Below are 14,662 nucleotides of genomic sequence, written 5' to 3' on the forward strand. Positions count from 1 at the left end.
ATATACATAGGAAAAGAGGGTGGTCACAGGTCTGTAAGCAGGGGTAGAAAAGCTTGTTAGCTACTCATCGCTTGTGAGGCGATTGATGGAGTGGAAGGGTACGAGAGAGACAGAAGGGGAAAAAAAAAGTCTCGGCTTGTTGCTGAAGCCCTCTTCGCGTGCAGTGAGAGGCAGTGAAAGGTCTGATTGCACCGCGGGGTCGTTGGTTTTCAGGGAGTGTTTTGCTGCATTTAGAGATCTAATCTTGCATTGCTTGCGGCGGAGAGCTGCATCTCGCTGCCATCGGTATTTCCCCTCCTCTCTGTCTCGTACACCCTCACTGTTTCCTTCCTGAATCAGGAAAGGGAACGGGGATTGCAGGGCAAGAGGGGAAGGCAAAGCACACCAAAAAACCCAGCAAACACTAGTGTCCGGATGTGTAGTTTCCTTTCTCTCCCTCTACTACCAGCCTCCCACTCGTCTTTTTTTTTGTTTTTGGGGGGGTGGGGGTGGGGGGGGGTGAATTAAGAAACCCACCATTTAACTGTCATCATTAGCAGTAATTTCTTTTGAGAGAAATCAGAGGCTGTACTCAATCAGATGCACACTTGGGTTTCCTTAAGACAGGCCAGTAGCCGCCGCCACCACCACATCCTTTCTCTCCGTTTATCTATGTGTGTGTGCATATGCGTGTCTAAGGAGCTGCACTTTTCTCGATGCAGTTTAATTCCAGTTTGCTTTTCTCTCCAGGCGAGAGGAAATCAACAGGCAACCCATGGCTGGACGCATAGATTAAGAAAAAAGAGAGCAAGAGAGAGAGAAGGGAGGGCTGGCAGGGTGGAAGGGGGGGGGGGAGAAAAAGAAAAGCCACCACACACACACTCTCTCTCTCTTAGTCTCTCGCTAAAAGGGAAACAGTCTCTGTATTCACAGGGCTGCGCTATCAAGTGCCTCTCTTTTCTTTCTATTCAGCATCTCCTTCCAATGACACTGCCGCCCAGTCCTCTTCATTTAGGGGAGGGGAGAAGAGGAAAAACAATCCTGGCTATGAAAAAAGTGGGAAATCTTTTAATCGACTAATTCACTTATATCAAAACATATGCAGTAAAGCGATTGGTGCGATGCATTTTTTGCAGTCTTTTCAAGCTTTACCAGTCTCTCTGGGCATCTTGGTACAGGGGAGAAGAGCGGCAGCAAAGTCAGATGCGTTCCCTCTCTTTGATATACATTTTCCAGCAATACAGTGTATGGGTAAAAATTGGGGAAAGGTAACTAAATTTTATTTCAGGTTTTTTCAACAACCAGAAATAAATGAATGGCACATCCAGAAATGCAAGTGTTTCAATCTGCTGGATGAGTCAGATCCAGCGGAACAAATCACATTCACTATCGCCTCATGTTCCTTCCTTCACAGACATTAGTTGCAGCTCCTTCCTAACGCTTCTCTGACTTACTCTACAGACAGGGGGAAAAAAATTAATCAGATTTGTATCCTGAAGGGGGGGAGGGGGAGAGAAAAAAAAAAAAAAAATATAAGAGAGGGTGGGGGTGGGGGGTGGCTGATCCAGCTACACTTTTACTATACCTCTTTCTCCGGGAGACTGAGGATCAGGAAAACAAGGCTGTTATCCACTCACTGGCACAGAGGCGCGTCTGTCTCCTGCTTTGCTGAGTGTTTTTAACCACCTTTCCTCAGTGTTATGTGTGAAATAAATCAGAAATCTTTCATATTAAAAGAAAAAACAAAAAAACCAACAAAACCAACAAAAACATAGGTTCCCAATACATATCTCACAGATCTAGTTCCAAGTCTCAGTTCTGCACTGTTTTTTCTCCTTTATTTTGAGTCCGGACCCAACGTACACAGTTAATTCTGCAACCTGTGGTAGAGGGGCTTTCAAAAGCAAAAGCAAAAAAAAAAATTTCTTCTCTGCCTCATTGATGGGTGGCCCCTTGCAAACAGACGGTCTCCAGTCTTAGCCAGACAGCACGCGAAATGAACGCCGATCCCCGATAAAACAGATCCATTTCACCAGCCGCCCGCAGGTAAGTAGAGAATTCAGTGAAAATTCAACAGTTGGAGCCGCTCTTTGCCTCTCTCCCCCCCTCCTCTCCGCCTCGCCTCCCTCACTGCAGCACTCGCGGGGCTGCCGCGCCGCGCTCACCCAGCGCCGCTCGCCGACTGCCTCTATTCACCTCACGCCGCGGCTTAAACATTGATACGGATTCCCCGCCAGCCAATCGTCGGCAGCGGTTGCGACCGGCCCCGACGCCGACCCGCCAATGGGAGGAGGCGGGCGGGCAGAGAGGGCGGGGCTGCGGCGGGCTCTGGGTGTCATTGATTAGATCGGTTCGGTGGTAGACGCGCAACGTGCGAAGGGTTCGGGCGGGCGGGCGGACGGACGGCTGGTTTGCGGTGTCTCGTCGCCGTGCATCGCAGCGCCGCGCCCCTGGCCTTCCCCCCATCCCGTTCATGCGTTACATATTTATTTATCACATACCCTTCCCTTTGTACATTTATTTTTTAAACATATTAACAGGTCTTCCATGATGAGGGGTGGGGAAGACAGGGGCATGCGACACTCCCCCTCTCCCTCAAAACATGGGGAGGGAGAGGACCTGACTCCGCGGTACGATCCCCAAGTCCCCCGGGGGCCCAGCGTACCCCTCCCGCCGCCTCAGGGAGGTATGGCAGAGGGGACACATGTGGATGGGGACACGCCTCCCCGGCACCCGCGCCCCGGCCTTGCGAGAGCCTCCCCGGGCGGGTCTCGCCCTCTTCGAGGTGCAGTAGCATCCCCCCTGCCCGCGGGGCCGCGATGCGGGGGAACCGGGGCGGGCGCAGCGGCGGACCCTGCGGCAGCCCCGCGGTGCGGGGCTCGCGGCTGCAGCAGCGCCTCGCCTTGCGCTTCTCTCCCCTTCCCTCTCCTCCCGGCGCGGCGCCCTCCTCCGCCCCCCCCCCGCCGCGGCGGGAGGCTTTCGGCCGGGGGCGGCGGGCGCGGGGAGAGGACGAAGGCTGGAAAGGTGAGTGCTGGGAATGCCGAAGCCGACCCGTGCGTACCGAAATGAAGCTGCCATTTGTGAGCTGTGAGTGACGAGCGTGTAAGTAGCATGAATCATTTAGGGGGGAAAGAAAAATAAAAAAGGAAAAAAAAAAAAAAAAAACAGCGAAAAAAAAATCAACTTTGGAGCAATTATAAGACGCTCCTGACGATTATTTGAGGAGGGGCTGTTAAAAGGTTCAGTTAAGGAAGCAGCTTTTTCGCCTCGCTCAATAGGATAACCTTCAGCCCTTTCTAAGCTATTATGTCCATAAATATCATTTGACTTAAAGAAAGTCGTACAAATTTATAAATTCAAATAACTCTTCTTTCTGGACCCATCTTTCCGTCCTGAGGACCCCTTTGTAGCTTTGAAACAGATAGTTTGCCATGCAGAACGAGTCTGCTAGTAGCCATTGTAAAACTAATGCTGTGTTAAAATGAAACATATAAACTGTACATACATTAGTGGCAGCGTAAAATCACTACTCTGAAACGTGACAACTTTCAGTGTGAGCGTGACAGACGAAGTAAAGGATATGTTTACAAAATGGGCTTTGCTTTCTGAATGAGGGCTTCAGATTGGCTGATAAAAATCGTCGTATTCAGCTAAGTCACTTATTTGGAGAAGTCCCCACGATCTTAAAAATGGAACAAACACCAGAACAAGCCCCTGAGCTATCAGGACACCTAGTTTCACTGTAACTTCAGTCCCGCGCGTTCCTCTCCTTACGCCGTAGCCTGTCTCAGACCTGCAGGATGTCCAGGGCTTTTCTGTGCTGACTTCTGCAAAGAGGAGGTGGGGTGGGGTGGGAAAAGGGACACTGCAATTATGTGCTGGCTCCCTCTAGCGTGCGCAAGGTACTTCTGCATGTGGGGTATATACTCCCCGTTTGTCTCTGCATACGCACCGTCGCTCAAGTTTCCTTTCTTAAGGGTGCAGAAGAGCACCAGCAGGACAACCCGGTAATTTCACTATTACAGTGGCATATGCTGTGTAACATATTTTTGACAATGTTGCTTATGGTTTACTCGTGTTTTAAAAAAAAAAGAAAAGCCACAAAACCTAAGACGATTTTAACTTTTTTTCCTTTTATTTTTCTTTCTTTCTTTCTATTTTTTTTTTCTTTTTGAGGAGGCTAGTGTCTCCATTTTTTTTTCCCCTCTAGCCTAGTGAATGCCTTTCTCTTTTATATGACTCAGCATTACACAATAAGTACTCCACAATGAAGGCAATACATTTGAGGGCACTCTGCAGTTTGTAAAACATGTACTCAGGACTCTGGAATAAGGACAACACTATATAAACCTTTATCCAAGTAACTGGAGTATTTGCTTGTAAAATCTGCTTGCTTTTTGTTTTTCTTTTATCAAACATTTGCAGCTTACAATATTCCATTGCTACCAATGGCATGAATGGAATGCTTAGAGGAAAAATAAAATCAGAATCACTAGCTCTAGATCCCCAGATCTATGGCTGACTACCAGGTGACAATCATAAATGAAACACTTACCCCTTGCTCTGCAAGTCACTGTGTTTTTTTAGTGCTGGCTTCAACAGAGCTATTCCTTAATATTCATTTTCAGGCATGGCTGATTACAAGCAATTTCTAATGGTTTATTGGAAATCATATAATCTTGACATGTTTAAAAGCTGTGTGTTTTAAGCCCAGTAGGGACTTAGGTGCCTAACTTTAAGAAGCCAGATAAAAAAATTTATCTGCATGTGAGTATGTGCTTCTGCCAGGCTGATGTTTGTTACATCAGACAGTTTATAACAACAAAATGGCATTTATTGATTTTAATCCACCTGTGCAAGTCTTGAATATTTTATTTGTTCGATAATTTTGCAGTATATCAAAAATACTTTTTCTGTCAAATTTGTAGCACACTACATATTTGCTAGCTTTGACTAGCATCACAATTTCCTATATATTCGTCAGGAATTTGCAGTATTTTTCAACACAGGAGTGTCAGAAGTAAAATGTACTAAGGTAATGCCAATGAGTGTCAATTATATGCTGTGCCCTGTCACTGTGTATCAAATATATAGGATATATTTATTGATAAACAATAAAACAAAAATAAAACTTTAAAATGCTTATCAACAGCTTGATGAAAAAGCTACTGTGAGGAGGCTAATACATGGACAAAATGTTGATAATAATAAGAATAAACATAGGGTTACATTATGTGATGGAGCAAGAAAAACATTAAATACTGAAGAGGAGAAGCTCAACAAAGGAGCAAAGTCAAATGTAACGTTATAACACTAACCTATATATGGAGGGGTTAAATTATGAATTAGAAAATAGACTTGAAATGTTTGTTTGTGGAAAATTGTAGGATGACATCAATCCCAAGAGCAGGTGGTAACAAGATGCAACTCAAACCCAGCTTTTTAGGAGGTGGTGATTAATCAGGAATGTAATACAACTCTATGGAGATTTGTGAGGGGAAGTGTTCATAATGAAATCTAATAATCTATCTTTCTGTCCTCAGAAAAAAAAAACAAGCAAATAATTCTACTTTAAAGAAAACAAAAATCCTCAATTAGAAGTGTTGAAATGGCAATATTCAGTCTCAGTGTGTAGGGTGTTTAAGTATAGCACAAAAATCTCAGAACAAACATGCCTAAACAAATAAAATAGGATGGCAAGACAAGGGAAATACTTACATTTAAATTTAAAGGTTCGATATTTACTTGAGCCTAAAATGTGTCATTGGGAAAGCCCAAGTGTAATCATCTTGAAATTGACAGGAAGACATAAAATCAGAAAAAGCAAGAAGGAAATTTGAGGAACAAAGAATCCATTTAAGAGGATGAGCTACCTGTTAAAAAAAAACCCTAGGCATATGCTTTCCTAATATGAGGAATCTATGACAGAACTGGCTAGCCTATTAGTTGGCCAGCTGTTATAATATAGTTCTCCCACGGCCAGCTGTAAAAGAAAAAGTGTTGCAGATAAAATAAATCTGTGCTCTGGTACCCATACCAAATGAAGACATTTCCTCAGGTCCACTTTTTTTTTTAGTAACAGAGATGTGAAGTGGGTGTGTACTGAGGTGTCAACAGGGAGATTCTTAAAGCATCTAACTAAATGGTAGTCATCAGCCTTCCTACAGAATCTGAAAAGGAAGTAAATGAACTGTTAAAAATATTCAGTCATTAGGATAGGTTCCTGTGTGTGAGGATTAAAAGGTACAAAATCTATTTGTCTTTTAAAACTACTAAAAAGCATGATCAAAGAAGTATGAGGTGGCAAGCTTTATATTTAGTACTAGGAAAAAGTAATTAAAATTATAATTAAAAATAGAACTTGTATGGCATCTAGGGAAATGTAAGAGAAGAACTGTCCAGAAACATTTCCACTGATTTCATTTGATCCCATAATAGCAAAGTATTACAAGTTGCAGAGATTTAAAAGGATATTTCTTCCATTTATTAGTGTTTATTTGAAGTTGAAGAGAAAACAGATAAATTTACTTTAGTCACTCGATATGTAAAAAGTTCTATGGAAATTTAAATGTGAATCCACACCAGCAAGGCATGGTGAAAAGGATAGTTGCTGAGAAAGGGAACAAGGAGTAACAGTGCACTAATGGCAAGAGAAGGTGTCTGCAAGTGATGTTAGTGGACTAATGGAGGGGGTGGTAGCTAAGAGAAATACAGAAAAGGGTGCTGAAATGCGGCATAAGGCTATTGAAAAAGACTTCAGGCAAAGGAAATTAGCAAGCAGGAGATAAGCCTGAGATTGTTACTGAAACAGCTGAGACCTACTTCAATTTAGCTGGAAAGTATTACATATAGGGTGGTATCTGTGTCATTTTGGAGACAAAGAAACAAACACACAAAGATTCATTAGGCTAACAGAAAGGGTGACTTGTTAGGCCACAAATAAGTGGCTTGGGACTTGGATTCTCATGCTTCTTTTCAGGCATGTCATAGTGACTATTTAGCACAGAATACAGAAACAGTTTTTCTTTTATTACAGCGAAAACAACACACAGCTCAAACACACCATGTTCTAACAGACTAAGTAGAAGTTTTCTTAATGATTAAAAAACCCCAAAAAAACCCAAAGCAATTTATTTAAGAGCAATCAAACTAATGAAAAATTATTTCCTACAAGTGTGTCTTTCAGTATTCCCACTGCCACTACTACCAGTGTCCTCTTGTGTGTTCAGTGATGGTTATCCTGCAGATATGAGTGGCTGGCTGAGAGGAACATGCTGCTAGGCCAGGCAGCAACTGCCTGGAAAGGTACAACAGCTACTTTTCCTTCTCTCAGGGTGTGAATTTATCTCCCATAGATACTCACCAACTGGAATGAACTTTAAGCTGTGACCATCTTTGAACTGTCTATCCCTCTTGCAAATTTAATTGAAATTCTCTAGGCAGAAAACCAGAGAGACAGTCAAGTAATGGTGAAGTGACCTGTTTGTTTACTTACATATTTTGCTTACTTTTTACAAAGCCTAGAACAGTACAAAATTAAAACATTAGCCTTTTTTTCTTCATAGCATTATGCTGATCCTGGGCATACAATATGGCACAGTAGTATGATCTTATCATCTGATTTGACATGTTGTCATAATGCATGCACTGATACTGCCAGTGAGATAGAAATATACTGTCTAAATATAGATAATAGATTTTGTAACGTAGGATAGAAAATATATGCATTTTCAGAAGCATTTAGAGAATTTTTCTTTTCTCAAGCAAATAGTTTATGGATTTTTCTTAAACCTGAACCACTTTTGCTTTCGTGGTAAATTGTGTTGAATTCTACAGAAGTCAACAATATGTTTTGTTTCACTGAATAAGAGTTTTACTGATGAAAATCTATTTTCTTTGAATTGTTACAAGTGTGTTAAAGATTAGACCATGTGCACTCTTTATTATTATAATGAATTAAATATTTTTAATTTACGTTTTATTTATTTATTTATATATATGCTTAGCTTGGTAGATTGTGTTTAGTTTGTCTGGAGTTATTATAGCTTATTGTCCCAAATGTCTTTTAAAGGCGATGTGGCAGGACAGGTGGTTGTCTTTTCCTGCTCTGGGTTTGGCTTCACCCTTGAAAGGGGTGAGATGGTGCTTTCCCTGAGAAGTGAAGAAACTTACAGAATTGCAGGATAAAAAAGGAGAAAGAGGAGGTGGAAACAAAAAGACAAGAGTGAGCAGAAATTCCTGAAAGTGCTGAGGAAAGCAGGGAACAGAGCTGCTACTCAGGTCTCAAATGGGAAGGAAAGAAAACGTTCTCTTGAACTTGGGGAGGTTACTGCGTGTGATACTCTGCAAACCTGGGGAGCTGCCTGGATTGAAACTGCACACAGCCAGGCAGACCTGCTGTCCCTCAGCATCATGAGCCAGAGAATGTTTATCTACACCTTTTCTAGTCTCAATTTGAATGTTTTGGAGTATAATATGATCTTTGGGGGTTTAAACATTTCTGGGAGTGTGGCTGTGATGAAGGGTGTTTGAGATACACACACAGAAGCGTGTTCTGAAAATACTTGGGGCACAATCCTGGCCATAAGCACCATTCACTACAGTGGTAGTGCACAATTTAAGGAAAAGGTCGAAGCAAATCCAGCTCAAAGACCCAGCTAAGTGACATATATTGTGTAGGTAGAAGTACTGGGTTGAGTGCTGGTAGAGTACAGAGTTGGAGAAGCCAAAATTCAAGTAACATTTCAAGAAGAACATATCTGATGATATGAAAGGTCGGGAAAGTCAAAGAAAAAGGAGCCCTGATGAAAGGCTTGACAAATGTATTTAATGAGAGCAGTCTAAGGGTAAAAGCATGTGCTGCATGGAACTGCAAAAAAGATGGTCTACCAAGTAAACTAAGGTTATGTTCAGTGAGGTTAGGTATGCAGTTAATCTGTTTCCTGCTCCTCATTAAAAAGAAAACCAAACAAAGAGACTAAACAATCAAGATTACTGGCCCATCAGAGTCTGAGGAAGCTAATGGATATTTCTTATTAAGATACTGTATTAATCAAATTATTAATTTGTAATACACTGAAATTTCAGTATAGTGTGTCACTGGATGTCCTTCAAGAAGAAAAAGCCTGCACCTTCTAATTTACAATATTATTGAAAGCAGACTGATGTTGTTGTTGAGTCAAATTGAATTTCTGACTAGTAGCAGAACCAAAAAGGTTGGGCTTTTTTTTAACTTGAACGTTGCAGGCTTTGCACATTTCACACCTTCAAGCTGCAGTAGGTTTGAGTCACTTACTCAAAACATTTTCCCAATTTTTAAGCATCCAATTATTGCTTCTTAGGGAACGAGAGGTTTTTATTATTCCCCCTCTTCTAGTAGTTCAGTATTACAATCCTTCAGAGCTAATGTTTATTGTCAGTAGCCAAGGAATTGCATTAGAGTTCAATGCACCACTTCTTCCTCTCAAAGCACTGTTTAGAAGTTGAAGGCTTTAGCTTCAGACAGATCAGCAACTTGCTTGTGAAATCAAGACCAGTGTCTTTGTGGAAATTCAGAGCTAGTGCACCACCTCCATATGTTGGCAGGAAACAGGATTGAGGAAGGCTCCAAAGTAATTTAGGTGTAAAATACTACCTATTCCTGAACACAGACATTCACCTCTGCCTCTTTTCTTGCAGTTGTTCCCCAGGTGTGATAGTCTTTGAAACATTTTATGTCAAAGTGCAGTGCTTAGTTTCTTGAAGAGAATAGGCCTGAGCAATAAACACTAAGTCTTTTTTGTGTATAAATTTGCAGGAGATAAGTTACTACTGGAAACAAAACAACCAACAACAACAACAACAAAGGAATTAAGCCAGCTTTCTCATTGTCAGTTATTTCCATAATTTTGTCATTTTATTTCTCTTAAGTTAGCATTTTGCACCCACTGACAAAATTGCACCGTCCCTAGGGTTTACAGAACTTCTTAAACAATGCATACCAAGATTCTACAAGCTAAATTTGCCTGTTATGCAACCCTTTTGTTTCTAAAGTGTTTCCCCATTCAGTCATGCAGTTAGTAGATCTACTTTAAACATGACTGATTGCAATGCTGTAAACAGTTCTGTTGCTAAATCTGACTAAGAAATAGAATCCCATTTATTCTATCCTAGTTGCAATTTCATAAGAAAGGAGAGAGAAAGGAATGGGATGGAAAAGAAGAAAAAAAAAAATTGGAAAGGATGCTAAAAAAGGAAAAGGAAAGGGGAAAAATGAAATAGAAAAGTAAAAATGAGAAAAAAAAAGAAAGTAGAGAGGAAAAGACAGAAAATAGAAAAGAACATAAAAGAAGAAGGGAAAGAAAAGAGAAAAAAGAAAAAAGAAAAGGAAAGAAAAGAGAAAAAAGAAAAAAGAAAAGAAAAGAAAAGAGAAAAGAAAAGAGAAAAGAAAAGAGAAAAGAAAAGAAGAGAAAAGAAGAGAAAAGAAAAGAAAAGAAAAGAAAAGAAAAGAAAAGAAAAGAAAAGAAAAGAAAAGAAAAGAAAAGAAAAGAAAAGAAAAGAAAAGAAAAGAAAAGAAAAGAGAAAAGAAAAAAGAAAAGGAAAAGAAAAGAAAAAAGAGAAAAGAAAAGAAGAGAAAAGAAAAGAAAAGAAAAGAAAAGAAAAGAAAAGAAAAGAAAAGAAAAGAAAAGAAAAGAAAAGAAAAGAAAAGAAAAGAAAAGAAAAGAAAAGAAAAGAAAAGAAAAAAGAAAAGAAAAGAGAAAAGAAAAGGAAAAGAAAAGAAAAGAAAAGAAAAGAAAAGAAAAGAAAAGAAAAGAAAAGAAAAGAAAAGAAAAGAAAAGAAAAGAAAAGAAAAGAAAAGAAAAGAAAAGAAAAGAAAAGAAAAGAAAAGAAAAGAAAAGAAAAGAAAAGAAAAGAGGAAAGACAGACCTCAGGTAATGAAACTCTACACTACACTCTGGTTGTGTCTAGGAATAAATAATGATAATAAAAGCAAGTCTGTTGAGTCAAGTGTCATATTTATACGGTTGCCTTTTAAAAGGGAGCAACATCTTCAGACTTTCTGTAGGTGAAAACCTTTCTTCACTAGTTTACACATCTGTTTGAAACCAACCATTCAGTTTTGTTTCTGCTAACCCTTTTCGTTTGTGTACTCCTGTGTGAGCTCCAACGTAAACAAGACTCGTAAACAGCAAGGCTATAGATAAGCTTTCAAAATGTTATGTGTCATTTTACCCACATATCTGTCAAGTAAAAGGTTAGAATCTTCACTTTTTAAAGAAAAACATACCAATTAGCAGCAAGGCAAGGGTGTCTAGAGCATGAGGTTTTAAAAGTTTGACACATCTGTAGTTGCTACACAACCCATTTATTTGTATGAAGCTCCCTTTCCTTTTCTGATGGTGAGTGAGGATCCAGGGAGGGCCAAACCTCTGATGAATGTGCAAGCGCTCACAGAAATTACATGATGGGGTTCTTTGCCTGATCAGATGATTGCTTTGCTTTGTTTGCCTACCAAATTGAGGCTTCAATACTGGTTTCAGTGGCATAATTGCCAAATAGGGTTGTGAAATGCTCTTATCCCTAGTGTGCAAAAATCTAAGGCAGCCTTGAGGGCTTGCTTCCTGGCATGAGCTAGTGGGACTGCTGGTCACAGTGAAAGCTGTGGAGTGATGACAGCTGCCTGCGAGGGGCCACTGATCTCTGTCTTGATGGGGCGTTGGCAGCCAGCACTCAAGGGCATACAGTGCTTTGGCTTCATCCCCTCAACACACTGGCCATCTGAGATAAGCTGACCTGACAGTTGGCTACTAGCACAGAGAAGTAGGAGTTTGTGCCCCACTTACAGCCAGGGGCAAGCAAGAGAGGAAATCATGTTTTTAAAAGTCATAATTCACTTCTCCATTTGCTCCTGGGATGGTGCTGCTACGCATCCCACTTTCTGCAGGCAAACTGTTGTCTTACAGCCTTGTCACAAGTCATTAGTCAGAACGCACTGCTATAAAGACCCCAGGACCCAATGTAATAACCAAGGTGCAAAATTAACATTTACAAAATTCTATAACCTGCTGCAGAGCAAGAAAACTTTTAATAAACAATAAACTATGAAGCACTGTATTTTTGAGACCACCAAAAATGCTTAGTGAATTTATTTGTCCCTATGAAAGATGTTTTAAAGAGGCTTGATTTAGTTTAGCTTAGTTTAGTTTAGTTTTTAGTGGCATAGTGTCCATATCCTGGAAATTAGATCTTTCAAGGCATCTCCTAGGTGAGTACATAAAATCACTTGGTAGTCTGAAAGTCTTGAAAATATAAGTGGAAAATAAATAAACAAATAAAGTACATATTGTTAGATTGGCTATGTAAAAAAACCCAAAGAGAGTCAGGGAAAAAAAATCCATGCAAATATAAATCCTAGGTAATATTTCTGCTGTTAAGTTTTACATGTTAGGTACCAAAACAGTTTATAGTTTTATACAGGAATTTGTCTTCATGGATACTGCCCTGAAGAATTTACGATGTCAATAAATTAACATGAATGAATTGCTACAGTTTTTCTCTTTTATTATCATATCTTAAACTGTTGGCAAACTTAATGTCTTTACATGCATCTGGAGATAACATCTGAATTGCAAATAAATCACTACAAAATACATGTTGCAGGCAGTTTGTATTTATATGTGCACAATCATTAGGGATGTAATTGGCTAACTTCTGCCATTTGCCCGTTACACTAAATGTGTCCACTGTAGTATGTAAAGGCAAATGTGCTGTATTAAGATGGGTAATATTTAAGTTAAGATTTGGTTTACACAACAGGTGTTTAATTTTGATCTAATGAGTCAGTTGTATTACTAAAATAGGACAGTTGTTTTAAATATATTCAGATGTAGGAAATAATTGACTTTTATTATTCTGTATCTCTTAACAACTAGTTCCTGTTTAATGTGTTGCAACTCCTGTCAAGCCTAAATTAAATGCTTTTAGGAGGATTGCTGTTTAAAATTTTGCCAAAGAAGTGAAATTTACTTTTTAATTGGTTACTTAATTTACACCCTAAATTAAGGATATGGAAACATTCTCTGGGACATAAGAACATGACATTATGTTATGCTGAATGATTGCCCAGCATCGGTTATACCTCAATTTCTGTAATGGCAAGGCCATATACACCCTCACTGCGTGGGAAACTCCAGCTGACAGGGTGCTGCAGTGCCTGCCATCTGATGTGTGAGAGCACAAAGCCTGTCTCATGGTGGATCAGTCAAATTCAGTATCTCACCCTTATCTGAAGGTGCTTAATGATTCAGGATTACCAAAGAGACTGAATCCTTCATGAAGACTGGGACTAACAGTTTTGGGTTTTTTTTTTGTCCCAGCAGAGCAGTCTGCCATATAGTTTATCTGGACAAAGAGCTGACACCTTCAGTGGAGTGACTCAATACAGTAGAATGAAATCCCATGAGAAACAGTGACCATTTTATACCTCAGCAAGCTGCTTCTTTTGGTGCAAGGCTTTTCTCTTTACTTGGTTGGCCTTAATGGATATGTATAGCAAAATTTATATGTTGGTAACTTTAATTATTGCCAGGCAGAGAAGGACCTGGGGGTACTGGTTGATGGTAGGCTGAACATGAGCCTGCAGTGTGCCCAGGCAGCCAGGAGGGCCAATAGCATCCTGGCCTGCATCAGGAACAATGTGGCCAGCAGGAGCAGGGAGGTCATTCTGCCCCTGTACACTGCACTGGTTAGGCCACACCTCAAGTACTGTGTCCAGTTCTGGGCCCCTCAGTTTAGGAAGGATGTTGACTTGCTGGAGCATGTCCAGAGAAGGGCAACGAAGTTGGTGAGGGGTTTGGAACACAAGCCCTATGAGGAGAGGCTGAGGGAGCTGGGTTTTTAGCCTGGAGAGGAGGAGACTTGGGGGCGACCTTATTGCTCTCTACAACTACCTTAAGGGAGGTTGTAGACAGGTGGATGTTGGTCTCTTCTCCCAGGCAGCCAGTACCAGAACAAGAGGACACAGTCTCAAGCTGCACCAGGGAAGGTTTAGGCTGGAGGTTAGGAAGAAGTTCTACACAGAGAGAGTGATTGCTCATTGGAATGGGCTGCCTGGGGAAGTGGTAGAGTCACCATCATTGGAGGTGTTCAGGAGGAGACTTGATAGGGCGCTTGGTTGCATGGTTTAGTTGTTTAGGTGGTGGTGGATGATAGGTTGGACTCAATGATCTTGAAGATCTCTTCCAACCTGGTTTGATTTGTTTTGTTCTATTCTATTCTATTCTATTCTATTCTATTCTATTCTATTCTATTCTATTCTATTCTATTCTATTCTATTCTATTCTATTCTAATTTATTAAGATGAAGCAGCTCACACTTACTTGTTTTAAGCACAGATAGCAGAACAACATTCAAATACTGTACTGATTGTTACAGTAATATTAGATGTTCTCATGCTGCAGTGATGAATGTCTATCAAAAACCTGCATATTGGAGAAGAGAAGACCGCATATGACCGAAAGAAAGATAAAATCACTACTAGTATGTGGTGTCAGGGACCTAAGCTGTATGAAATGTATTAGGTCACCAAAATGTCTGAATTCAGATATTATTGAGCTCTTATTGCAAGATATAATCATACGGAAAACTGCTGAAGAAGTGCATTTTAAATTGCTTTGCTATTTTCTTCTCTAAGAGAAAGTGGTAT

General features: G+C 40.4%; 1 protein-coding gene and 1 long non-coding RNA gene across 5 annotated transcripts in view; one reads left to right on the top strand and one right to left on the bottom strand.

The window, feature by feature from the left end:
• Window positions 1-2,109, bottom strand: part of PCDH17 (protocadherin 17) — a 110,212-nt gene extending 108,103 nt beyond the window's left edge. For 3 of the 4 annotated variants that reach the window (XM_068158909.1, XM_068158910.1, XM_068158908.1), the window contains exon 1: window positions 1,565-2,108. The gene's annotated coding sequence lies outside the window, so the exon portion shown is untranslated. Of the gene's footprint in view, window positions 1-1,564 lie in introns of all 4 variants that reach the window. The other variant, XM_068158911.1, reaches the window with a different exon arrangement.
• An 8,745-nt stretch (window positions 2,110-10,854) lies between these two features.
• Window positions 10,855-14,662, top strand: part of LOC137451442 (uncharacterized) — a 31,184-nt gene continuing 27,376 nt past the window's right edge. Inside the window, exon 1 of the long non-coding RNA XR_010989830.1 lies at window positions 10,855-10,889. This is a non-coding gene — a long non-coding RNA (uncharacterized lncRNA). The remainder of the gene's footprint in view (window positions 10,890-14,662) is intronic.

This window comes from Melanerpes formicivorus, unplaced genomic scaffold, assembly GCF_026170545.1.
Source record: "Melanerpes formicivorus ecotype bairdi unplaced genomic scaffold, bMelFor1.0.p_v2 SCAF_44, whole genome shotgun sequence".
Classification (NCBI taxonomy): domain Eukaryota; kingdom Metazoa; phylum Chordata; class Aves; order Piciformes; family Picidae; genus Melanerpes; species Melanerpes formicivorus.